The sequence below is a fragment of the Sus scrofa genome, chromosome 1 (assembly GCF_054392235.1).
Source record: "Sus scrofa isolate SSC_HxYL_T2T_F1_AM1 chromosome 1, Sscrofa_HxYL_maternal_Yorkshire_Landrace_v2.0, whole genome shotgun sequence".
NCBI lineage: Eukaryota > Metazoa > Chordata > Mammalia > Artiodactyla > Suidae > Sus > Sus scrofa.
The window spans coordinates 118,454,094-118,481,893 of NC_139383.1; the positions used below are offsets into that span (position 1 = coordinate 118,454,094).

Consider the following 27,800-nt stretch of genomic DNA (forward strand, 5'->3'; position numbering starts at 1 on the left):
AACAAAAAAAGTTGCTTCCAAAGTCAGGAGAGTGATGACCTTTGGGAGTGAAGATGGGTGGGTTTGCTTTTGATCAGGGAGGAACAGACAGAGGGCTTCTGGGGTATTAGCAAATATTCTCAATCTAGCCCTTGGTCATGGTCCTATATAATTAGACCATGTAATTACATGTCTGCATTTTAATTATTTGTTGGTTTGTATATTTGGTATATGATCTTTTCTTTATGTACATCTCCCAATGAAAGAGGGGAAAAAGTAGAGCCTGTGGCACTATACATTTCTTCCATTACAGTGTTTATTACTGGACTAAAATTGCTCACTTAACTATCAGGTGACCCCCAATACAATGTAAGCTATGCAAAAGTGGGAAACATTGTCTCATTGTCCTTAGAGCCTTGCTGAGCATGTGGCAGGCACTCAACAATCATTCTGTCAGTGAACAGTAAGCTGCTACTATTTTTTTAGAGTATGGTTGATTTACAGCATTGTGTCAATTTCTGCTGTACACCATAGTGACTCAGTCTTACTTATATATACATTCTTTTCCTCATACTATCTTCCATCATGTTCTATCTCAAGAGATTGAATATAGTTCCCTGTGCTGTACAGTAGGACCTCACTGCTTATCCTTCCTAAATGTAATAGTTTGCATCTACCAACCAGCTATGATTTGAAGTAAAGCCTGAGCTTGTGCAATGGCATCTGATTTTACAGCCTGACCTACCCTGTTGCCCAGGAATGACACAGCAGGACTCAACCAGAGCCCTCACCTGCACATGAGGACTGTGACTGAAGGAAGCAGAGAACGGTGCAGAGAAGAGGGACACCTCCAGTTGAGTCTGGCAGGCCTCATCCCAACACATCACAGTATATTTGACAACTTGTGGAGGGAAATTACAGCTCAGCTGGATGGCTCATGACAGAGCGAGGCCACCACTTGAGACCTTCAACGTACTGATCCTTGGTGGATGCCTGCATGGAGCCAGCTCCTGTCTAGTGAGATCCCTGGAAAAAACTTAACAACAACAACAGCCTCACTCGCATTTGTTTACAATGTGTGGTTCTCTGCTTATGACACAACCTCAAGCTGCTGAACCCAGCTGGCTGGTAGCTGAGAGTAGTTTGTCTCCCCGACACAGGCCCCAGGGGACAGAGGGATAAGGAGGAGAGAGGTCAGGAGGTCAGACGGCCTTTCGTTGCTTAGGAAAATTGTGGTCTAGTAGTTCAGGCAGAAAGTCTGCATTTCTGTCTTCCTGCCTCCAATAGGCTTGGAATGTGGATGCTGACAAAGCCTGAGTCAAGTTAACCCAGCCACAGTCGCATCATTAAGGTCTAGAGAAGGTGGGGCAATTGTTTTGAAAGAGCTGTGCCTTGGTATCACTGTTAGAGGCAGCATGCCTGGCTAACAAAAACATGAGTGCTGCCTCTCTCCATGCCCACAGCATTTATGGAGCAAACCTGATGCCCAAACCATCCTTGGGTGGTGAGATACAAGCTTACACCTCATCTCTATAATAGAGCATGTTCTAGCTGTGATGGGGCTACAGGAAACACTATGTCCTTTTTCTTACAGTTCATACAGGCACATTTTAAAAACCTGATCACTCCTGCTAAAGAATAGAAAATATTCAGTGATCCTGAAAGAAGCATGTCTGTTAACCTATATAAATATTGATACTGAGAGGTGACAGGCAAGTATGGAGCTATTTATAAAAATTGTGTGCATTTCTGATCATTTACATAGTTAACTTTCTCAATGTAAACTTAGAATTCCACTCCATGTGGTGTTTTTTGAACAGTACATAAAAATGTGTGAAATTCAGAATCCCTAAATGTATATTGACTTAATCAAATGATTTTATACATTTTGAACTCTTATTTGTTTAATTATGAATTTGAAAGTTTTAAGTATAAAAATAGTTAAACTCAGGTAGAAACTTTGAGAAACCATGGAAGAAAATTTAATATTAAAAGAGAGAGCAGATAGACTGCAAGACAAATTTGAAACTCTGCCTAGAGAAAATAGATTTGAAACTCTGCAGTAGTCAAAGAAGAAAGAGAATAACCATTGGAATGGATAAGCAATGAGATCCTGCTGTAGAGCACAGGGAACTATATCAAATCACTTGTGATGGAACATGACAGATGATAATGTGAGAAAAAGAATGTATATATATGTCTGACTGGGTCACTTTTCTGTACAGCAGAAATTGACAGAACATTGTAAATCAACTATAATAAAATAATAGAAAAAAGAAATACTATGGGACTAACAAAACAATAGAAACACCAGAGGTAAGTATTGAACAAGCTGTAAACAATATGGAAAACTTTAATACAGGACACTCATGTTAAGATGGTGAACTGTGTACTGGGGAGTACACTGTGAATACCTGTTAAAGATTTGGGTTTTACTTTCGCAAAGCAGAGGAAACCAAAACCAAAACTGGAACTAACGTAGAGAATGGGAGAAAATATTTACAAATGATGTGATCAACAGGGATTAATTTTCAAAATATACAAATAACTAACACAACTCAACATCAAAAAAGCAAACTACCCAATTTGAAAAATGGGCAGAAGACCTCAACAGACATTTTTCCAAAGAAGACATACAGATGGCCAACAGGCACATGAAAATATGCTCAACATCTCTAATCACTGGAGAAATGCGAATCAAAACTATAATGAGGCATCACCTCACACTGATCAGAATGATCATCATCAAAAAGTCTACAAACAATAAATGCTGGAGAGGGTATAGAGAAAGGCGAACCCTCCTACACTGTTGGTGAGAATGTAAATTGGTGCAGCCACTATGGAGAACAGTATGGAGGTTCCTTAGAAAACTACAAATAGAGATACCATACGATCCAGCAATCCCACTCCTGGACATATACCTAGAAAAACTGAAAACTCTAATTCAAAAATATACATGTACCCCAATGTTCATAGCAGCACTATTTATAACAGCCAAGACATGGGAATGTTCACTGACAGATGAATGGATAAAGAAGGTGTGGTGTGTATACACACACACACACACACACATTTATGGCTGGAATACTACTCAGCCATAAAAACAATGAAATAATGTCATTTGCAGGGACATGGGTGGACTTACAGGTTACCATACCATCTGAAGTAAGACAGAGAAAGATAAATATCATATGATATCACTTATACATGGAATCAAAAAAGCAATCAAATCAACTTATTTACAAAACATAAACAGACTCATTGACATAGAAAACAAACTTATGGTTACCAAAGGGAGGAGGAATAAATTAGGAATTTGTGATTAGAAGATATACACTACTATATATGCAAGAGATAAACAACAAGGCCTTAGAGTACAACATAGGGAACTTTATTCAATATCTTTTAATAGTCTATAATGGAAAAGAATCTGAAAAAGAATACATATGTATATATGCACCTGAAACATTATAAATCAACAATACTTCAATTAAAGTGTATATGTGTATAAATATATATGTGTGTACATACACACATGTATATAAAACTGTGTGTATTTATATATTTGGGGGGCAGGCCTTAGCCATAGCAGATTTGGCAGCCAGGGAGAGTATTGTCAGACCTGAGACTGTATGAGTAATCATGGCATCACTGTGATGTCCGGTTCAGTGGAGAATGAGACTGGATCCAGGCCAGGATGGAGAAGACCACAATAGTCTAGGGAGACAGGATGAGTCTACAGCAAGATGGAAGGAGTGGGATGAAGAAAAGAGCCAGTCTGCAAAGCATAATGGGGATGGACAACAGACCTTGGAGTCAGTTGCATGATGGAGGAGAGACAGATTGGACCATGATTCTGGTGAGGATGAGTCCAAGTCACAGAGCTCACAGGCTGAGGTGTGGCCCTGAGATGGAGTCAGTACTGGGCACTTTGGGGTCTGTGTAGAAATGTCAAAGGGCTTACTCAGAGAGAAAGTTTAGATCCAGAAGACACACTTAGGGGAGGACAGAAGAGGAGAAAGACAGTGGAGGAGGCAGAGAGATTAGTTAGCCTAGGAAGGTTGTTCTTTCTTGTGATCTTAGCAATGAAAACAACTCCCCTTCTTGAGGGTCATTAGCATCCTAGGTCCTTAGCCTCTATGACCTCTTTTTATCCTATCTCTGATCTCTCCTGGTCCTGAGGGGAAGATTAGCTCTGGGGCTCTTTTCTTTATTGCACAAGCGGGCCAGACAAGCAGTGGCTCTTGGTTCAGGGGTGGATAGAATGGAATGACCTCTGAATGACCCTTTGGGCCCTACCCAGCTTCTTTAAACAATTCAACTCTGAAGAAATAGACCCCATCATGGGAACCTATAGTTTCCAGTGACTCAAAGGAGTCAACTTGGTGGGTTGTTTCACATATGAGCCCTCCCCTGAAAATAGTGCCTTGGGACTCTCTTTTGGTCAAACAAAGTGATTTTACAAAGACATTTTCACACTGTCCCTACAGAGTGGACTTAGAACTCAAGACCAAACTTCTTAGGGGAACAAAGCCAGGTGAGGCTCAGGATTTAGTTAATGGAGTACAGTCTTTGTGTGGAGAGCACATTCTCCAGGTCTCAGCCTGTGGCTGAGGGCAATGTTCCCTGTAAAGACCTGGAAAAGCACTGCCAGAGCCTGCTCTGTGTCAGGCACAGTGCTAGGCCCTGGGGATGGGAAATGGCCTGGCCAGTGATTGCATCAAGGAGAGGAAAGGCAGAGGTTTGGAGTGTGTAAGGGCAAGTATAGCCCATCTTGAACAAGTGCTAGGGAGACAGAGATGAAAATCCATTAGAGAGAAATGTTTGTTTGTTTTTGTCTTTTTGCTATTTCTTGGGCCACTCCCATGGCATATGGAGGTTCCTAGGCTAGGGGTCTAATTGGAGCTGTAGCCATAGGCCTACCCCAGAGCCACAGCAACGCGGGATCCGAGCCGCGTCTGCAACCTACACCACAGCTCACGGCAACGCCGGATCGTTAACCCACTGAGCAAGGGCAGGAACCGAACCTGCAACCTCATGGTTCCTAGTCGGATTTGTTAACCACTGCCACTGCGCCAAGGACGGGAACTCCCCCGTTAGAGAGAAATGATACAGGTTTTCAACCTTCTCTAAAATCCTAAATATTCACACATTAAAAATAGGAACATCTTGAGGAAGTTTTTTTTTGTTTTTGTTTTTTGTTTTTTGTTTTTTGTCTTTTTAGGGCCACACCTGTGGCATATGGACATTCCCAGGCTAGGGGTGGAATCAGAGCTGCTGCTGCCAGCCTACACCACAACCACAGCGATGCAGGATCTGAGTCACATCTGTGATCTATACCACGGCTCATAGCAACACTGGCTCCTTAACCCACTGAGTGAGACCAGGGATTGAACCCACATCGGCATGGATACTATTTGGATTCTTAACCTGCTGAGCCACAATGGGAACACCCAAGAGGAGGATTTTTTTATATTAATAAAACATAAATCAGGAGCTTCATCTCTGCTTGGATTTGAGAAACAACTTACATTAAGTATTGTAGTAAAAGAGAAGAATCAAAGGTAACACAAAACTTACCATTCTGAACTAAAGAGTTGATATCTCTTTTTATTTGTTATCAAGTCTACATGTTTAAGTCTTATCTAAAATGGCATATTTTGACATAACAGAGTAAAAATTGGTTTTAATTGTTTTTTCTCTATTTTGATATTTTAAAACAATCTTTCAACAAAAATACAGCTTAATAGGATTATTTAGCCAGGTCTAAGGAAAGCCTATCTCTGAGCTTTCAAGATGAGTTGTAGGCACTATTCCTCAGCTGGCAGAGCTTATCTAAACAACAGGAATCAAAAAATAAACTACTAGGAAAACACTAATATATAAAGTGATTACCACAACATTGTTTATAGTAGTAAGAAATTGGAAACAAGATAAATGTACAATGTAGGGAACTGAATGAATTCATCATGGATATAAATATACAGAATAGTTCTACATGGCCATTATAAATGATGCTCTAAAGTAAAAATCTGGAAGGTTGGGTATACAAATATTTGCATTTCCCCCTCTTTCCTTAGGATTCTGGCCAATAGAAAATCACTAGGCAAATGAGTATCGAAATCATAGCTTTATTACTAACCAGGGAAGAATCTGTAACACCCAAGGCAGGGCTCTCTTGCGTCAGCTGCTGGAAGCACAGGACTGGTTTTGATGCTAAAGTAGAGTCTCCTTCTTCCCCTGGACAGAGACCTAAGGACATGTCTGTGGAAACACCTGAAACCAAAGGTGTCTCTGAGTCCAGTTCACTAGCTGGCATCATGGACTACTGGCCTGTCTCACTTGCCTAGTTACTGCAGGAAAAAGAGCATAAAAGAGGGAGGCATGGGTTTTGTCATGGGTGAGTTTATCATATGGAGAAAGGAAGATAAGAAGATGTCACGTGAGCCCACCCACAGGAGCAAGCCTTTAATGCCTTAACTCTGCCCACCAGGAAAATAGAACACAACATTGGGCCTCACCAGAATAGCTACTTGTGCCCACTTGAGAAGAGGGGGTGAGTGTGGAGAGAGAAAATAGAAGGATATGTTCCCTCTAATGTTCTCCAAGGGTGAGGGGAGGGGAGGTTCCCTCCTCGATTTGCTGTGATAGGGATATGGAAAGAATAGTATCCCCCTTCCCAATACATATCATCAACATGAAAAGAATATTCATGACATATGATTACTGTGTTACTTATATTCTCATATAAATTATAACATTTTAAGTGTATGTTCTTTATATATGGATTTTTTAACCATTAGCATTCATTATTTTATTTATTTATTTATTTTTGCTTTTTAGGGCCACGCCTGTGGCATATGAAAGTTCCCGGGCTGGGGTCAAATCAGAGCTGCAGATGCCAGCCTACATCACAGCCACAGCAACGTGGGATCTGAGCCACATCTGTGACCTACACCACAGCTCACAGAAACGCCAGATCCTTAACCCACTGAGAAAGGCCAGGGGATAGAAATTATCATACTAAGTGAAGCTAGTCAGACAGTGAAAGAAAAACACTTCATATGGGAAATCTAAAAAAAAAAAGGTTACAAATGAACTTATCGCAGAAATCATCTACATTGCTGAAAATGGTATTATTTCATTCTTTTAATAGGTGAGTAAAATTCCATTGTATACTTGTAAAAATACTCCACTTTAAAAAATACCAATAAAAAATAGTAACATTTGGGGAAGCTGGGTAAAATTTGTATTGGAATTTCCTACATCATATTTGCAAATCTTTTGTAACTTAAAAAAAAACTTTTACAGCTACATTTGCAGCATATCAAAGTTCCTGGGCTAGGGGTTGAATCAGAACCATGGCTGCAGGCCTACACCACAGCCACAGAAATGCCAGATCCAAGCTGCACCTGCCACCTAAGCTGCAGCTTGCAACACTGTCAGGTCCTTAACCCACTGAGTGAGGCCAGAGATTGAACCCACATCTTCATGGATACTATGTCAGGTTCTTAACCTGCTGAGCCACAATGGAAACTCTATTTTGTAACTTTTATTTTTGACCACACCTGTAGTATGTGGAAGTTGCTGGATCAGGGATTCAACCTGAGCCACAGCAGCAAACTGGGCCAGTGCAGTAACAACACTGGATACTTAACCTGTTGTACCATAATGGAACTTCTGTAAGTTTTCAATTATTTCAGAATAAAAAGTTTGAAAGATACTAACCCTGTGAACTATACTAACCCATAAGATGATGGGAAAAAGTCTGATGTCATAAACATCTTCTAATAAACTGCATTTACATGTGCTTTCAGTCCTAGTTGAGATGGAATAGCAGAAACGGAATTTACCCATCAACCTGAAATAACTAAAAACTGAATAAATTATATGAAACAATGGTTTTCAAAACAGTAACAACAGGTAATGAAGGTCAGGGATCTCTGAGAGATAGGAAATAAATGAAGCAAGTCTCCAATTACCCAAGCTTCCTGCAGAGCAAGTTTCCAGGCTGCAGTACAGGGAGAGGGGGCTCCAGGGGAGCCTTGATGGTCTCCCTGAATGGAGGAGATAGAGCTGGGAGTTCATTGAGGCCAAGGTGACTAGGTTTCACAGGGCAGAGTACCAGAGAGGTGAAAGTGACACAGAAAGAAAATTCCAGAGATCTGTAGCATGGTCAGCTGAGGACGAAAAAGCATTTTCATATGAAGAAACTACCCAAGGCCGGAAAAAGAACCACCCAAAAGGATTAGAAGGAACAATCCTCAGAGGTCACACAAAACTGAAAATAGTTCTTGTTCCCACAAGCCAGATGGAAAAACTCGTAATTCACAGGGCAATGTTAGAATGCACAGGAAAGTTTTGCCTCAGTAGCAGGGAATAATTAACCATAGGTGGAGTCCTCCAGAGCCACTTAACAAATCATGAAAGCAAGGTCTAAAAGTATCAAGTTGTTCCCAAGGAACTGAACCATGTCCCAGAACAAAGCTCAAGAATATTTATAGGAAAAAAAAAAAAGAATATTTATAGGAATACAAAAATATCCAGTGCCCCAAAGAGTCTGACATCAAATAAAAAGTTGTCAGGCATGCAAAGGATGGGAAACTAAGGCCCAGACTGAAGTACTAAGTCAATCAACCCAAACTGACCCATTCTTTAAAATTATGAATCACTACCTTGTACCCTTGTAACTTATATAATATTGTACATCAACCATACTTTAGTAAAAAATTTTTAAAAGACGGTGAGGACAAAAACACTTAAACAAACAAAAGAACCTGACAGATGCTAAAGGCAGCAGAGGAGGACACTAGAACAATTGGTATAACTATTTTATATAGTCAAAAAGCTGAAGAAAACACTGAACATGTCAACATGAGAGATATAAAAAAGATTCCAATCAACCTTCTAGAGATGAAAATTACAATGTCTGAGACTGGATTAATGGAAGATTAGATATTACAGAAGGAAGACTAGTGAACTTGAAGACCCAGCAACAGGGAAGATGCAATACTATCCAACAGAAATTACAGAGAAAAAAACAGTGGGAAAGAAACGAACAGAGCATCGGTGAGCCATGAGACCACTCCAAACAGCCCAACATATGTGTAAGAGGAGTCCTTGAGGGAGAAGGGGAAAAAATCTGGGATGAAAACTATAAATTCACATGTCCAAGTTCAACAAACTCTGAGCGCAAGAAACATGAATAAAGCTACACCAGGGCATGCCATAGTCAAACTGCTCAAAATCAATGACAAAGAAAAACTCTTAAAAGCAACCAAAGAAAGACATGTGTTCTGTACTATGGAACAAAGATAAGAAGGTCAGCATTTAGTTTTCTTTAGAAAATAATGTGAAAAGAGTGAAGCAACGTCTTTTAAAGACTGAAGTTTTTTTTTTCAAATGTATCGCCCTAGAATTCTATATATAGCAAGGACATTTTCCAAAACCAAAAGTGAAAAAAAAAAAACAACACTTTTTCAGTCACACAAAAGCTGAAAGAATCCACCAACAGCAGAACTGCAGCATAAGCAATGTTAGAGTAAGTTCTTTTGGCAGAAAGAAAATGACTCAAGAGGGAAATATGAATCTCAGCAAAGGAATGAACAGCACCAGAGATGTTAACTTCATGGCTAAAGAGTAAGATTTTTTTAAAAGTATCTAATTCTCCTTAAATGACATTTGACTGTTTGGAGCAAAACAGGTAGCAATGTATGATTTCACTCATCTGCGGAATGTAAAAAAATACAGAAAAAAAAATGAACAAACAAAAACTAACTCACAGATACAGAGAACAGACTGGCTACCAGAGGGGAAGGGGACGAAGGGGTGGAGGAAATGATTAAAGAGGGTCAATTGTATGGTGATGGAGGGAACTAGATCTTTGCTCGTGATCACTCTATAGAGTACACAGACGTCGAATTCTAACACTGTCCACCTGAAATTTATATAGTGCACATACCAATGGTACCTCAATAAAAAATAGAAAAATGTAGTGTGGAGTTTATAACTATGTAGAAGTAAAGTGTGTGACAAGAGCACAAAGGCCAGGAGTGGAGCAAGAGAGGCATTCTGTTGTAAAGCCCTATCCTTAGGAGAAGTGGTAAAATTCCATTTGATGGTGGACATGGTGAGTTAACGAGGTTACCATGTGCTTTCTGTTGGGACTGTTAGCAGAGAACAGATGGGAGTAGGAGGACACGGGTCAGGGGCGTCCAGGATCAGGGCTGCAAGGAAGAGACCGTGGCAGGATCTGGAAGGTCAGAGGAAGTGGGAGGAGGCCAGAGCCAGCCTGAATAAACCACAGTTTCTAAGACGCAGAACCGAACTTAGGAGTGGTGAGGGGCTGCTTTTCAGAATTTGCTACCCCTGGCTCTCCATTTAGCCACTGTGTGGATTGTTCCTGAACACAACCAAATAAGCTTCCATATTCCCAGTGGATGTCATGTTTCAGTTGCCATTTTTGAGACCAGATACCCTAATGTCATAAGGAGAGACACCCAGATGGAGGCAGTGTTGTATGAGACTGAGGAGCTGGAGAGGTTAAAAACAGTGAGGAAAAGGCACATTCAAAGACCAAGTCAGGGTCTACAATGAAAAGGCCAGCTTTCACGAAATGAATGTTTGTCAAGAGCAGCTTCCTACCATACAGTGAAATGACACAAACGCCCACAACATCCTCTTGGTGAATAAGGTTTCTCTACATAAACCACCACATCCAGCTGGGAGCACAGGACGGCAGCCTTCCCTCCATCTCTCTGATGAAGACTCCGAGGCACACAGTGAATGATTTCCTCGAGGATCTGCTCAAAAATCAGAATCAGGTCTACCTCAGGCTGCTGCTTTGTGATTCAGAGTGCTAGCTAGCTTTTTTAATTGGTGGATCTTTGAAAATGTTTCATGAAGTATAATACGTAGGCAGAAACGTGAAGGACCACAAATGGAACACATCAACATAACTAGCACACAGATCAAGAAACAGAATATTCCCAGCCCCAGCAGTACCCCCTTGCCTCTTCAAACTCACCATCCCCACAAAGTGACCACCAACTTCTTTTTTTTTTTTTTGTCTTTTTGCTATTTCTTGGGCCGCTCCCATGGCATATGGAGGTTCCCAGGCTAGGGGTCAAATCGGAGCTGTAGCCACTGGCCTACGCCAGAGCCACAGCAACGCTGGATCCGAGCTGCGTCTGCAACCTACACAGCTCACAGCAACGCTGGATCCTTAACCCACTGAGCAAGGGCAGGGACCGAACCCGCCACCTCATGGTTCCTATTCGGATTCGTTAACCACTGCGCCACGACGGGAACTCCACCACCAACTTCTTTTTCGGCTGTGCCCACAGCATGCAAAAGCTCCTGGGCCAGAGAGCAAACCTGTGCCACAGCAGTGACCTGAGCTGCTGCAGTGAAAACACTGCATCCTTAACCTGCTGCACCACAAGGAAATGCCAAGTGACCATTATCTTGACATCTAAGAGTGTAGAATACTTTTGTCTGCATTTGTGGCTTTCTAGAAATGAAAAAAATAATAATAACCATTTTTGGTTTCTGTTTGCTTTAGCGAAGCATAATTTTTGTGAGGTTCCTCCATGTTTTCACCTGCTCAGACTGCTTCTCCTCCTGTTGTGCAGCATCCCGTTGTTTGATTGTGCCACAGCTGTTCCCTTCTACCAAATGCCAGGGCATGTGAGTAGTTTCCAGAACAGAGTGTTACAAAGAATACTGTCGTGAAAAAGCTCTTAGGTGCCTTTGATGAACACACTCACCCAATTCCGATGGGTACACATTTAGGACTGAAATTGCTGAGGCTTAAGGTAGGTACATGTTAAATTTTAGTAAGTACTGGGAGTTCCCATTATGGCCCAGTGGAAATGAATCTGACTAGCTTCCATGAGGACGCAGGTTCAATGCCTGGCCTCGCTCAGTGGGTTAAGGATTCCGTGTTGCAGTGAGCTGTAGAGTAGGTCATAGACAAGGCTCGGATCCCGAGTTGCTGTGGCTGTTGCGAAGGCCAGCGGCTACAGCTCCAATTCAACCCTTCACCTGGGAACTTCCATATGCGGCCCTAAAAAAAGTCCAAAAAAATTTAGTAAGTACTGTAATTGTAAAATTTAAATTTTGGTTATCAAAGTTTAAAAATCACCTGACTATAGCATGTTATATTTATTTTCATCTGGGCATCTGTCTTACGTTACCAAATAATTGTCTTTTCTGCTCAGCTGGATCACTGACTTGAACTTCCCTGTATCTCCTTGGTGCTGAGTACTTGGGGCAGGGACCCAGTAACTGTTATATAAACAAATATATATATATTCTTCCTTATTCAAACGTACAAAGAATTTCCTAGACATAGCTCTGGTTCCAGGAAAGAATCACTGCCTCAGACACACATGGGAAAGACACAAAACATCTTAATAGAAAGAATAACTAAGCCAGGATTGTTTTAAAAACTTCAGAGCAGGGATCATGGCTCATAAATCTTTGCATCCTTCAAGGTGCATAACACCATGCCCCACACAGAGTGGGTGCCCAATGTATATTTGCCAAATACATGAAATCAAGAGAGAAATGACTGTGAATTGCTTTTATAACCTAGAGCTCAAAAGCAAGTGCATTTTGAAATGGGAAAAACAAGAATATAGAACTGGGTCAAATGTGGAGGAAAACAGGTTTCCATCCAACTCAGAAAACCTTTCATATAAGGAAATTTAAGTGTTTTACCACTGTTCTGGTCATTCCATCCAGAGAGAAATCCTGGATCTCTTGCCCTGGTCCTAAACAATGTAAAACTAAAGAAAAGACATGTTTGAGGGGCTGGAGTTTAAAGCTTATTCCTCAATAACTGGATGCAGTGGGAGGAACAAGATTGGAAAAGTTTCAGTAACACCAAAGACAAGTGTATCTCCCTAAGAGACCCCAACCTGGAAGACTCAATGTAAGACTTGGGGTGGGGGTTGGGGTACAGGGTGGTAGAAGGGCTGGCTGCTGGCATAGGCTCTGGTTCCTAGGAATCAAGGCTTAACTTCTCCATCTATATAGCAACAATGTTCATAGACAGGCTTACCTCTTAAGAAACAAAAATGAGATTGTGTGGTTTTTCCTGAAAGGGGTTTTTCGACCAAAGGCAAGCTTTGAAAAGAGATCTGAACATGACAGTGTCTTGAATCCCTTGACAGACCCTCAGGTCCCAGCAGACTGAGAGCAAATTACACAGACGTGTGCATTTCTGCTGAGGGCGATACAAAGGAAGTGTCTTTCGTCCATTCCAAAACCAAATAGAATGAAAAATAAACCTCTGTGAGTTATGCTCATGGCATGTTTTGACAGGAAATCACATTTCTGCCAAGGAAAAGCTGAGAGTTTTTGGTCAGGACCCGAAGGACTCTCTCAAACTTCTCATTAGCAAGCCAGAGAGCAATGTGAGGGTTCTGACCCACTCTGTTAACCGCAGCATCTCCCCTTCCGTGAAATCAGAAAAACCCAAGAATACTTTCTTTTTGATGAATGTATGTAATTTTGTTTTTCTTTTTACAGCTGCACCTACAGCATATGGAAGTTCTGGGGCTAGGAGTTGTATCAGAGCTGCATCAGCCGGCCTACACCACAGCCACAGCCATACCAGATCCCAGCCACATCTTCGACCTCCACCACAGCTTGTGGCAATGGTGGATCCTTAACCCACTGATCAAGGCCAGGGATTGAACCTGCATCTGCATGGAGATTATGTCAGGTTCTTAACCTGCTGAGCCACAATGGGAACTCCCAAGAGTATTTTCTAAATGGAGAGAGAGCTCAAAGAGGAATATCGCAGCTGTCCTGAAGCCAGGATGGGAGAAGTGACACCTCCTCAGGGCCACCGTGGGCAGGTGTTACCAGCCCAGTCCCACTTAGGCTTAAGAGAGAAAAGAAAGGGAATGAGGGTGGGGATGTGGGGTGGGAGGGGTGGTGGAGAGAAAGGAAGAGGAGGCTAGGAAAGAGCTAGGAAGGGCAGAGGCAGGGACGAAAACAAACATTTATTGAGCATCTACTCTGTACCATGTTTTTTGTTTTTGTTTTTGTTTTGTCTTTTTGCTATTTCTTGGGCCGCTCCCGCGGCATATGGAGGTTCCCAGGCTAGGGGTCGAATCGGAGCTGTAGCCACTGGCCTACACCAAAGCCACAGCAACGCGGGATCCGAACCTGGTCTGTAACCTACGCCACAGCTCACGGCAACGCCGGATCGTTAACCCACTGAGCAAGGGCAGGGACCGAACCCGCAACGTCATGGTTCCTATTCGGATTCGTTAACCATTGCACCACGACGGGAACTCCTACTCTCTACCATGTTTGTATATAAAGTATCTCATTTGATTTCCCCCCCCCCAAAATTCTACAAGTATTACTATTCCTGTTTTTATAGGCAAGGAAATTAATCCTTAACTAAAATCTCATGGCCAGTTCCTTCCCCCCAAGCAAGAGGGCTATAGAGGACTTTACACTGGCCCTCCTCTGGCCATGCTGCTCTCCAAGATGGCAAGAGAGCTGGTTCAGGGATGTGCCTCCCCAGAGCCTGTATGCCCCTACTAGGTGATGCTCCAGGTTCCTGGAGCCCAGGAATTCCCTGCCCAGAGGGCCCTAGCCTCTTTCAAGGCCCACACAGGCCTCTTCTTTAGGTCCACCCTCCTGAAGGAGTGATGGGATGTTGTGTGTACTCCCAAGCCTTAGGGGTGACCAACTAACTGCCCGAGATGCCTGACCCCCCAGAGAAGTCAAGGATGGGAGCAGAGCTGGCAAGTAATTTATGGAAATGTTCTTATTTTATAGAAACTAGCCCTGACAATTTCCCACCGTGGGTCCTGAATGGTTACGAAGGCACTTCAGGGCCCTTGGAAAGCCGCCTACCCTTCTGGGCTCAGTTCCCTCCCTTGGGAAATCAAGGGCCTGCGTGACCTCTCAGGGGTCATTTAACTTGACACTAGGAACCTAAAGAATAAGAAAACCTGTTTCTTTCTTTCTTTCTTTTTCTTTTTTCTTTTTCTTTTTTTTCTTTTTTTGTCTTTTTGCCATTTCTTGGGCCGCACCCGTGGCATATGGAGGTTCCCAGGCTAGGGGTCGAATCGGAGCTGTAGCCACCGGACTACACCACAGCCACAGCAATGCTGGATCCAGGCCACATCTGTGACCTACACCACAGCTCACGGCAACGCCAGATCCTCAACCCACTGAGCAAGGCCAGGGATCGAACCTGCAACCTTATGGTTCCTAGTCGGATTCTTTAACCACTGAGCTACTATGGGAACTCCAAGAAAACCTGTTTCTTAACTGTACTGGGGTCTCAGTAATAACAGTAAGGAGTACTCTAAGGACCATGATGGTGAGGACAATAAAATGAACCCATCTCCTCAGACGACTGAGGGGCCTGGCTTTGGCAGCCACTGTCTTGAAAGGCAGGGGACCAGAGAGAGCAGTAAGGAAAGAGGGTGAGAAACTGAGCGTCTCTGACTGACAGGAAACGAGAGGTACAGGGAGGCTCCTGTGGTGGCCAGCAATGCCAACCTGGGAGCCTGTCTCAGCCCCACCTGCTCTGCGTCTCTTGGACCCGGGCAGACCCTGGACTGGAAGAGAGTGCATTTGGGCCCCTGGGCAGCCAAAGCCCAGGCTGAAGGAAGGGAAGGGCTAGGTCCCAGGTAGGGTGGGACCCTGTGTGGCTCACCTGGGGGGTCTCAGGTATGGATCCTCCTGTCTTGGGCCTGGGGGCAGTATTTCTGCCTCTTGACTGTCCTCGCCCTGTTCTTTTTCTTGTTTTCTTTTTCAGGGCTACACCTGCGGCATATGGAACTTCCTGGGGTAGGGATTGAATCAGAGCTGCAGCTGCCTGCCTACATCACAGCTATAGCAGCACTGGATCCAAGCCATGTCTATGAGCTACACCACAGCTTGCAGCAATGCTGGATCCTTAACCCACTGAGCGAGGCCAGGGATTGAACTGGCATCCTCATGGAGACTAGTCAGGTTCTTAACTTGCTGACCCACAACAGGAACTCCCTGTTCTCTTTCTCTTGGAGAAAACACTGCCTCACTCTCCCTTCAGTTCAATTGGCTGTTTCCTATCCATTAGCCTGTAGAAGCAGCCTGGTGCTGAGATCCTCTGCGGAGGGGGGTGGAGGGGGGCTGTCTCCCTAGTGAGATGCATTGGTCTCTTGACCCCTACTCTGAGCCACTGATCATCAGCCCCTTCCCCACAGGCCCAGTCCTGAGGCAGTTTTCAGTCCCCCTTGGGCCTGGGTCCTGTCCCTCGGGAGCACCTGGGAGGGCTGGGAGGGATAGAGCACGGGAAGAACAGGATGGAAGGAGCTTGGGCTCTCCAGCCAATGGACCTGGGGTTGATTTCTTGCTCCCTTTCCTACTGGCTCTGTGCTCTCGGGCAAGATTCTGAAGTGTTCTGAGCCTTGGTTTTTCTCATTCATATAAAGGGGATAATAATTTCCTATCCTAATAGGGAGGTGATGAGGACAAGAAAATAAATTCAAAGTGTTTAGTCTAGGGCCTAGTCCAAAAGGAGGCCTCTTGAAATATTACTGCCTGATGCAAGCACAAACTGTAAAGGAACATTTCCGTCTCGAGCCCAGTCCTCTGCTCCTGAGAGATTTCTTTGTAATTTCCACGCTGCGGACCTGCAAAGTGAGTAAGACATATTACACAGCCTCCGTGCTCAGTGGCTCAGTCTTGAGTAAGGTAAGGGGTGTAGGGGGCTGGGTCAGGGCAGGGTAACAGGTGAGAGGAGCAATGAGATGAGACTGGCCACTGGTACTGCGGCTGTGGAGGCTGTCCACTGCGCATGCTGAGATCCCAGTCCCTAGACTGCTGGACCTGGGGATGGTCTGTCCTGAGGCTGGCCCATGCAGTAGCCCTTGGATCAGAGCTGGAACTGAAATACACATAAAGGGATCTAGAAACACCAGGGAGAAGGCCATGGTTTCTGGCTGTGTGTGTGTGTGTGTGTGTGTGTAGCATGGAGAGATGAATACGAATATTGATTCCATCAATACCACCTCTAGACCTTCCAGTTGCATCTCCCTCTTCTTTTTCTTTGGCAAAAATCCCCACTTTTTGACAGTGCATCGTAATGACTGGAACAATTCTTGGCCCCATAATTCTTTGACATGCACAACACTTGGCAGACTCGCAGGAAAATGAGGTTGTTTTACAGAAACTTTGTAATGATGGAAACCTGTGCTTTCTATGGTGGGCAGCAAGGCGGGGGATGTGGGGGTGGAAAAAGCTGAGCCACGGTCTCACAGGTCAGCAGTGTCCCAGCCAGGAACTTCTCCCTTGGGGAGCTATGACGGATGGGCCTTTGTGCCTGAGAAGGGGATTCACGCCATCAAGAGGAAGCTTTTTTGTACCTCTGTGCTGGGAGGAGGCCTGGGTGGCCTGCTTTTCCCAGTTGCTTTCACGTACGATCTGAGGGAGCTTATTTTAGAAAGACATTTAACACTGAATGCCGTGGCACACACATAACTGGGAGCGCTGGGGCCAGTCCATCATGGGCAGTAGAGCCATCGAATGTGTCCCCGTAACATTAGCTGGGGAACAAACGAGCTGAGCTCACCCCACCCCCTGGAGTTGCCAGTTCACATTCTCACAGGACAACGGATTAGCAGCTACACCTCTGAGGCCTGCGAGCCATGCTTCAGCGATCTGCTAGAAGAAATGCCTTTGAGAAGCAAAGTTTCCCAGCACTGCAGAACAGGCTGTGCTTATACAACGAACTACTTCTTGATTTAAAAAAAGGAAGGAACGGAGTTCCTGCCATAACTTAGCGGAAATGAATCTGACTAGCATCCATGAGGATGCAGGCTCCATCCCTGGTCTCGTTCAGTGGGTTAAGGATCCGGTGTTGCTGTGAGCTGTGGTGTAGGTTGCAGATGCAGCTCACATCTGACATTGCTGTAGCCGTGGCGTAGGCCAGCAGCTACAGCTCTGATTGGACCCCTAGCCTGGGAACCTCCATATGCTGTGGGTGCAACCCTAAAAAGACAAAAAAAAAAAAAAAAGAAGAAGAAAGAAAATGTCACTAGGGTCTAATCCTTCTCCCTGGGAAGCCTGTTTGCTGGTGCTCTATTTCTAAAAAGCTCCCCTGTGTCTCTAAGAGGTGAGGAGGGGGTGTAGGTGTGGATGCTGTGAGGATGCCAAGGGAGCCCTCTTTGAGGGTTGTTCAAAGGTCTCCTATTACAGAGATACAGAGGTCAGCCTGTCTGAGGGCAAGTGGAGGGAGCAGAGTGGGGGCCAAATGTGGGTGCTGGAGACTGAGGGGGTCAGGGTCTACTTTGGGTTCTGTTGCTCCTGATGAAAGTGCTAAGGTCCTCCGCCACATCACAGAACTTGTCTGCTTTAGCTTTATTTTCTTTTGTCAGTTAACATGGGATCAATATCTGCCTAGCCCTTGAGGTTAAAATAAATAAGATAAAGTACCTGAAGTTACTGTGAAAGCTAAAAACGTGATAGGATGATTGTTATTTTGCTGTATAGTCAATGTTGGTCCATCCTTTTTTTTTTTTTTTAAATTTGGACCGTCTATCTTATGAGCCCTAATGCTAATCAACATGAGACATATAAAAGGTCAGGAGCTCCCTTGTGGCTCAGTAGGTTAAGGACTCAATGTGGTTACTGGCTCACTGTTATGCCACGGGTTCAGTCCCTGGCCTGGGAACATCCACATGCTGTAGGCTTGACTAAAAAAATTAAAAATAAAATAAAAAGCCCAATAAAGTCATCCAAATTATGTATATTAAGAAACTACCATGTGCCTGGAATTGTGTTAGCCACTGAGAATATAAAGATGAATATTACATATCTATTTTCAAATTTATTGAATTTTAAGTCCTCTGTATGCGCTTGGGGGCTGTATATTTATGAGCTAATCAACTAATTGGCATTTCGCTTCCACCTGCCTTGGGAGTCCAGACGATATATAAAACCATGCCTGCATGTGTGCATGGCACATGCGCGTGTGCGCGTACACACACACACACACACACATACACACGCATGCACACACTCTCTCTCATCCTCACTCCTTTCCAGAACTGTGATCCTATGGTTACTGCTCCTCAGGTTACAGGTGGGGTGGATACAGAGGCCACCTCAGATAGCACAGCTTGCTCGGCATACAACCCTGCAGATAAAAGAGGGCTCGGTGCCGTTAACATGTGAAACTTTAAGGGACTTAGAGAGTTACCTATATAGTTCAGCAGGTGGAAAGAGAAAACTAGAACCCGTGATACCTGGGTTTGTTCACTGTGTTGCCCTCAGCAAGACTGAACCTCGGATTCTCTGCCTACAAAGGCACCCCCGTCAGCATGTTCTCCTGAGAATTACCGCAGGAGCCCCCAGGACAGATCCCCTCTCCGCTGCCTGGATAGTTTCTTGACCTCACTTAGAACTAGTGGAGGTCAGTGACTCATTCACTACACTAGTATTCGCTGGTCACCTCCTATGTACCAGGCACTACTCTCCATGCGGAAGGAAGCAAGGCAAACCAGCAAGGGGCCTGCTCTCCTCGAGCCCACCCTCCAGCCTCTTCATCACAGGGTTCTTCCCAAGGACACCAGAGGCCCAGAAGTCCCAAACCAGCATATGGACTCGGCCCCATTCTTCAGGTCTGCAGTAGTTGGCTGGGCTTTGTTTTACCGCCTTATTTTAATTGCTGTCTGATATCTGGGCAAGAATAAGTCATGATTTAGATCTTCATCTGTTCCCAGGGTTTGCTTTCCAAATGCCATGGTTGCTTTTGAGTTGTCCCCAAAAGAGTGACTCTGAGGGCTCCAGAACCAGAAGGGTCCCATCCATAGCTCCCAGCATGAGGGAATTAAGAAGCATGTGGCCCACAGGCCAGACGCTTCACCTGGAGCTAAGCAGCAGCCCCTGAGATAGGCCCAGGCAGTGCAGCAAAGATCTGGGTTTCCCTTAGATCCTGCTGCTTTCCAGGAGCCCCCTCTCTGCACTTCAGTGGCCTCATCTCCCAATGAGACTGTCACTGGTTCCACTGGCAGTGGGGTTTTTATGAGGATCAGATAAAGTAAGGATGGGCTTCCTTGAATAAACACATACTCACAGACAACAATTAACAATACCAAAAATGATATCCTTTTCATGACTATCTCATCATCTGTATGTTGAAATCACATTTCCCCCTTTAGGCACACTTTTCTCAAAACATTAGTTTCCCCCCCGTAGGGAAAATGGAAGGTACAAAGCTGTGTCTCTGGACCAGAATGTAGCTCTGCCTTTGCATTGATGAAAACAAGGAGAGCAGAGGGAGACAAAGCAAACACGTAGAGGGAGAGAGGGAGAGACAAACCATCAGACTCCCTGGAACAGGAAAGGGACAAGGCCTGTCAGGCCAGAAGTCGTCTAGCCTGGCCAGGAGGCAACGGGGTATTTGCTTCTTACCAGACAGGCCTGGAGGACAGGTGACAGCACCTGTCATCTTCCAAGTTAGTCACAGGACTGGCCCTCCCAAGACACAGAGGGCCTGACCTCCCCTGGAGCCCAAAGGGCCACAGGGCCAGCCTGACGTGGCCTAGAGTGGGGGGGTCTGCCTCCCTCAAGGCTCCTGGTGTCAAAGAGAGGCCTGAGACATTTCGGGTGAGACAGGCCAACCAAGGTCTTCCATGCTGGAGGCTGGGGAAGCTCCCCAGGCTGAGTGCAGGCCTGGAGCCACCTGCCACACACCCGATCTGCCTCTCCTGCCGGGGCCTACAGGTGAGGATCTGTGAGCAGAGGTGGAGCCTGCTAAGAGGCAGCCAGCCCCAAACAGCTCTGGTACATCATGAGTGGGTAGAAATCAAAAAGAAGGAGCTCACATTTCTGGAGTAATGTTATCAGTGATTCTAGGGGCAGAAGAAGGTAAGGGTGATGCCTCCTAAGACGCCTGGCTACAAATGCTGGCTCTGCTGTGGGGCAGTGAGCAAATTGCTTTACCTCTCTGGGCCTGGTGTCCTCGTCTGAAAACAGAGGGGGAGCAGTTGGGGACTTTTTGTTGTGCGTATCAGAAAGAGACTCAGGTTCCCTTAAACATGGATGAACTGAGGGGATGGATGTAGGCAGCTCAAAGAGGAGGGGAACTGATGCAGAAAGAGGGGGTCGGAAACTTAGGGTCCCAGAGTTACTCCATGGATCCTGGATGCTGGATCCAAATCCAGGTTGCATCCGCCCCAGGGATGGAACAGGCCCTCTCAAGAACCCAGATCCTGGGAGACAGAGCCTGACCAGCCCTTCACAGTCACACGGCCACCATCTGGCTAAAAGGGGATGTGAAAGAACACACCAAACTGCACAGGGTAGGATAGAGATTGTTCCCAGAACCTAGCTGGGCACAGTTCCAGAAGCAAGCATGGATGGTGCCAGGGCCAAAAATATCAGAAAAATCCAATGTGGTGGCGAATGACACCCACTGACTCGGTCGTTGTTGAGGAAGAAATGAGATCAAATAGTAAAGCACTGAGCACAGTGCCTTGTTCTAAGGGGTGGACAAGGATTTGGCTGCCTGAACTCTTACTTGTTGTAATCCTCAACAACTCTGTGACACATCGTCCCCATTTTCCAGATGGGCAACTGCAACTCCACCCAGTGAAGAGAGTTGCCCCAGGTTTCCCAAATAACCAGCAAGATTCAGATCCCAGCACCACCTGCAAAGCCACATGCAAAATGAAAACGAGAGACGCCTTGCTCAAAAGGCAGGGGGAAAAATACCATTAAAGGAACTAAAACACAATACTTTTTTCTTCTTTTCCAGTGTTTCTCTTAAGAGTTTTGGTATTTCTTAGTTGCTATTTAATGCCACTAAATTAAAATTTTAAATTATTAGCCTTAATTTTACTGGTCCTTTCTGCACTGGAAGCAACTTCTGATTCAACTGGAAAGCATGGCCTCTTAGGGTTGTCAGTGTCACGGGCACTTACCTCGTGTTCATGTTGTATCTGGCTGAACCCCTGGCATTGTGTATTCCCTGGAATTCTGCGTTCACAGGTATGTCCAATGTCACAAGCACTTAAAGACAGTCACAGTGGCTGAACTGCAAACTGCTGGGCTCTCCTGTGCCCAATCATCTCTGCTCATGTGCATTCCCATTGTCCAGATTTCACTTGCAAAGCACAAACTGAAAGATCAAATTACCAAGAATTTCAAGATAGGGGCAGCAGAGCATTAAACCTGAACCAACCCTGCTTGCTTCCAACCCCAGCACCTTGGCTTGTAGAACACACACCCCCCTGACTTCAGGATCAATAAGCCTCTTCCTCCGTTGTGTTGGCTTTTTGCTCTATGACAGTGAAGCAGGAGTCAGATGGGCTCCAGGATAGACAGCTACAACTAGCCTCCTATTTACACTTCCTGAGGCAGGAGATAGTTGGACTCTAGGCTAGACACTTACAACCAGCCACCTAGCTATACTACAAGACAGAAATAACAACAGGCACAAGGCAAATAACTGGTACTTGTCTTCTGTGAACTTGTCAAACCATGGTGATGGTAGGATCAGAAGAGGCGCCGAGCCCTGCTTGGGCAGAACAACGTTGGGTCAGGGAGACCCCAACTACCCATGTGCAGAGAGATCCCTCTGGATCAGAAAGGAAGGGGGTGTCAGCCCATAATAAGTCTGGATCACCTTCCTGCCATGCTCTGCTTTAGAATCCATCTTGGCCAAAAGATGTGCACACAGATCGGGGGAGGGGCCCTAGATCTGGTCAGGCATGAAAGATAAAACAAGCTAATTGGTCAAAGGAAGAAAAAAACCCGGAAGAACTGTCCTCTATAAGTAATTTAAATCACCTCTCTGGTGCGCTCCTCATTCAGGGGGATGCCTGCACCCTCACTTCTCCTTTGCATGTGTATAACTGCTTTGCTTCTGTCTTAGACAAATAGACTAATACTCCGTATTTCTGTGCTCTCCCACATGCTGTACTCAGTTTCTAACAATAAACTTTACACCTATTTTTACAGTCTTTGCCTCCTTAAAACATTCTTGTTTTCAACAGGGGCAAGAATCAGGGCAATTCTACTTCTAGCCTCTAGCTGGTCTAGTGGCTAGGATTCCTGGTTTTCATCCAGGCTGCTCAGGTTCAATTCCTGAGCAGAGAATTAGGATGTCACTTCAAGCCATCACCCATTAGCTGCCTCTGCAAAATCAACAGGATCCCCGACCTATGCCACTAGGGCTCCAAGAGGTGAGAGAAGACTGGGCTAAGGGGAAACCAAGCACTCTGTGCCTAGGAATTTCTTTGGATGGTGCGTGAGGCCCCAAGGACTCAGCAGAACCAGTGTCCCCTAGCATGGACTGTAGTGCCCGTCCCAAACAGAGTATCGTGAGAGACAGACACACTGAGGTCTGCCACTGGAGCCCTCATTTTCTTTTCTTTCTTTCTTTGTTCCTTTTTATAGCTGCATGCATGGCTTATGGAAGTTCCTAGGCAGGGGTCGAATTGGAGCTGCAGCTGCTGGCCTACACCACAGCTACAGCAGTGCATGATCGAAGCCATGTCTGCCACCTACACCGCAGCTCAGGGCAGCACCAGATCCTTAACCTACTGAGCGAGGCCCTCCAGTTCTATTAAAATATCAGGCCCACATGGGCTCTGACAGCTCAGAGGGGCTCAACCAGGACACCTCCCCGGATGCCTATAGTCTACTTCTGGAAAATTCTCCCTCCCCACACCCCTCCTCTTTGGGATTTCCAGTGGTGGGGAGGAGAGGCTCCCATGCCCCACAAAGCTCCACCCCACCCAGGTGCTTCCTGGGTTTTACCGGCCAGCCAGCCTGGTGTTTCTCTGGTGAGCCACAGGAGCCACCAGCAGGTCCCTGGTGGGGGAGGGCAGGCAGAGCGAAGAGCCATTTCTCCTCCGACCTTAAAGGAGAGAGAGCTAAGGGGACTCAGATTTGTTTTCTGTCCCAAAGAAGCCAGTAAGGACATTGACACTGTGACTCAGTTTTCTATCTGTAAAATTGAGGAAATTTTAAAAGGAGGGAAAATTAGGAATAAAACATGGAGATTAAACTGTAATGGCCGTAAGGCCCCTCGACAGGCCGGGCTCTGCCACCCACCGTCTCCACGACCCCGCGCTTGGCCCAGCACCACCCCACCCCTGCATCTGTTAGAGGGGGTCCAGGCCTGCAGCCTCTGGGAGGGTTACAGTAACACAGGGTGTGACACGCTCAGGCAGGCTCCATAATGGAGGCCCTGCCTTGTCGCTCTTGTCAGAGAGGGTTTGCAGAAGCTCCCGGAAAGCAGTTGCCTCCGTTTAAGCACGCAGAATTGACAGAGACAATAACCTTTGTCTCCACCAGTTTCAGTATTTATATTTGAAAGAAAGAGCCATTGTATCAGAGAACAGGAAATAAGATTTGACCCACAAATATTTCATTTTCCCAGCTGCCTCAGGGAAGCTTTGTGGTCAATGCCCTCCTTTAAAAACTTGTGGGAGCTCTCAGAGCTTCTCCCTCAACCCCTCAGAGCCTCTGTCTGCCTGGAAGAAATAGTCCCTTTCTAGACCTGCAGCAAATGGCTGCTTGGCCAGAGGCCCAGTGGTGGGTGGGTGGAGGTGGCTCAGAAGGCGTGTGGTACATTGTCTTTTAGGCCTGGGGACACCTGATAAACACCCTCCCTCCGCCCACAGAGAAACACCATATACCTTGCAAGTGAGGCCATGCTCCCACGCTCTTCCCCTTTGTCGTAAATGCCTGCTTGGGGCCCAGAACATCCTGCATTTGCCGTGGGCCAGACCTGTATGATTAATGCTCCAGGGGCAGGTCTGGGCCATCTCAACCTTTGCAACAGCAGAATAATATTTTGAGAGCTAAGTCCGATGTGGAACCATCTGCAGTGAAATCGTCTCTCTGGGTTGAGTCAGAGGTAAGAGAAGAAAAAACCCTGCTCTCAGGAGCACACGTCTGTTTCTCCCTCAGGCCCTGGAAGCGTGTGCAGCACCGGTGGGCTGCTGGGCTAGAGCAGGTGCAGGGCATCTTTCAGCTAATGAAGTATTTAAGTTCTGCCCTCTTGACCCTTCTCCTCGGGGCCCAGCAGCCCACAGGGTCCTCCCATTAAGCAGTGGTAGTGGAGGGGGACGTGGTAGGTATGTTTTGGGCACAGGTGCAGCCATCAAAATCCCCTTTCCTTACAGGTGTTGGCCTTTCCAGGTCAGTAAGTTCAGCTCATTATCCCTAAAACAGAGGCAGAGGCAGGAGGTGAGAGCTGTGCCTGCATCCTGGCCCCTCTGACCCCAGCCACAGCATACACATTTCTTTTGGTAGGCTCTGGGATGGGGGTGGCCACAAGCATCAGCGAGCTGGCCTCAGGAATGTGTCAGGTGTAGCAACCACAGCAGAGGGACAGGGTGTCTGGTTAACATTCCAACTCTTCCAGGAAGCCTTCCTTGACTTCTCCAGAGCAGATGGAATACTCCTTCTTGGAAAGTCACACAGGCCATCCACTGAGCCCCTAGTTGGGAACACAGTCTCCCTGGTCCCAAACCCCAGCTCTGTCATTTACTAGATGTGTGACTTCGGGCAATTTACTTCTCTCTACTTCATTCCTTAACTTATAATCTGAATACAGGGAAAACGCCTAAGGCACAAAGCTGTTGTGCTAAGTACACAAGTCAAGATACACAAAGTGCTTAGAACAAGCCCTGGACAAGAGGCTGCTGTTATCATCATAGAACTTTTTTGTGCGGAAAAGTGTGCATAACCTAAAATTTACCATTTTGGACATCTTAAGTGTACAGTTCAGTGGCATCAACTACATTCATACCATTGGGCACCCATTGCTACTATCCATCTCCAGAACCTCTTCACCAACTCAGACTGAAACCCTGTTTCATGAAACAATAACTCTCCACTACCCCCTTTCCCCAGCCCCTGGGACTCTCTATTCTACTTTCTGTCTCCAATCATAACTTTGGATATAATATTTTATTTTCCTCACTGAACAAATATTGGTTGAACACTTACTTTGCACCTGGAATTAAAGTAGAATCTGAGGACACAGAGGTCATCAGGATCAGCAGAATCCATATCTTCATGGAGGTTTTACTCTAGTAGATTGAGGCTGGCAATGAGCAAATGAATACACAGGACAATCTCAGTTGAGATGCAGGCTTTTGTTGAAAAAAAAATTATCCAGAACTTGGAAATAGGCAAACGAGAGTACAGTACATCCTTCCAGAGTTATAGTACAGATTAGTGATACTGCCCAAAGATGAGTTAATGCTCCCAGAGAATGTACCTGTGTTTGACCTACCTGCTGACTGTTTGATTAGAAGGCAGACACTGAGTGATACATGTTAACTTATAGATTTCTACCCAGTAGAAAAGATTATCACAAAGATTATGTTTTTATTATCCTGTAGGACAGTATCCATGTTCGTATCTAACCTAGAAATCTAACAGTAAAAGAGAGCCCAGAAATGAACCCACATTTACATGTGCAATTAATCTATGACAAAGGAGGCAAGAATATATGATGGAGGAAAAGACAGACTCTTCAGTAAGCAGTGCTGGGAAAACTGAATAGCTATCCTGCCAAAGAATCAAACTGGACTATTTTCTCACACCATATACAAAAATTCAAAATGGATTAAAGACTTAAAAGGTAAGACCTGAAACCATAACACTTCTAGAAGAAAACATAGGCAGTACACTCCTTGCATCAGTATTAGCAATTTTTTTTTTTCAGATCTGCCTCCCCAGGAAAGAGAAACAAAAGCAAAAATAAGTGAATGAGATGACACCAAACTAAATAGCTTTTGCACAGAAAAGGAAGCTATCAACAAAACGAAAAGGCTGCCTATGGAATGAGAGAAGAAAATTTCAAACAATATACTAGATAAGGGGTTAATATCCAAAATAAACAATGAGCTCATAGAACTCAACATCCCAAAACTCAAATAACTTGATTAAAAAATAGGCAGAGGGTCTGAATAGACATTTTTCCAAAGAAGACATATAGATGGCCAACAGGTACACAAAAAGATGCTCAACAACAGTACTCATCATGGAAATGCAAATCAAAACCACAATGAGCTGTCACCTCACACCTGTCAATGTCTATTATCAAAAAGACAGCAAACAATGAGTGCTGGTGAGGATATGGGAAACAGGGAATCCTCGTGTACTGTTGATGAGAACGTAAATTGGTGCAGCCATTATGGAAGACAGTATGGAGAGTCCTCAAAAAATTAAAAATAAAACTACCATATGATCCAGCAATTCCATTCCTGAGTCTTTATCTGAAGAAAACAAAAAGGCTAATTAGAAAAGATACATGCGCCCCTCTGTTCATTGCAGCACTATTTACAATAGCCAAGATACAGAAACAATTGACATGTCCATCAATAGATGAAAGGATATTACTCTTCCATACCAAAGGATGAACTCTTGCTATTTGCAACAATTATTTTATGCAATAAATAACATAATGCTGAGAGATAAATCACAGAGAAAGCAAATACTGTATGATTTCATTTATACATGTACTCTAAAAAAAACAAAACAAATGAACAAACACAACAAAGCAGAAAGAGTCACAGATACAAAGAACAAACAGGTGGTTGCCAGAGGGAAAAGTGGTGGGGGGAGGAGAAAAGCAGGTGAGGGCGACTAAAAGGTACAAACCTCCAGCTGCAAAACAAATGAGTCACAGGTATGAGGTGTACAGTGTGGGGAACAGAGTCAGTAATTACGAATATCTTTCATGTTCATCTAGTTACAGATGGTAACTAGACTTATTGTGGTGATCATTTTGAAATGTATAGAAATTTAGAATCACCATGCTGTATAACAGG

General features: G+C 44.9%; 1 long non-coding RNA gene across 2 annotated transcripts in view; it reads right to left on the bottom strand.

Annotated features, from left to right (window-relative positions):
- Positions 1 to 24,963, bottom strand: part of LOC102163170 (uncharacterized) — a 108,640-nt gene extending 83,677 nt beyond the window's left edge. The window contains exons 1-2 of one of the 2 annotated variants that reach the window (XR_002339088.2): positions 24,651 to 24,963; positions 21,927 to 22,123 (exon numbers count right to left, since the gene is read on the bottom strand). This is a non-coding gene — a long non-coding RNA (uncharacterized LOC102163170). Of the gene's footprint in view, positions 1 to 21,926; positions 22,124 to 24,650 lie in introns of those variants that run through there. The other variant, XR_014809945.1, reaches the window with a different exon arrangement.
- Positions 24,964 to 27,800: the final 2,837 nt, after the last annotated feature.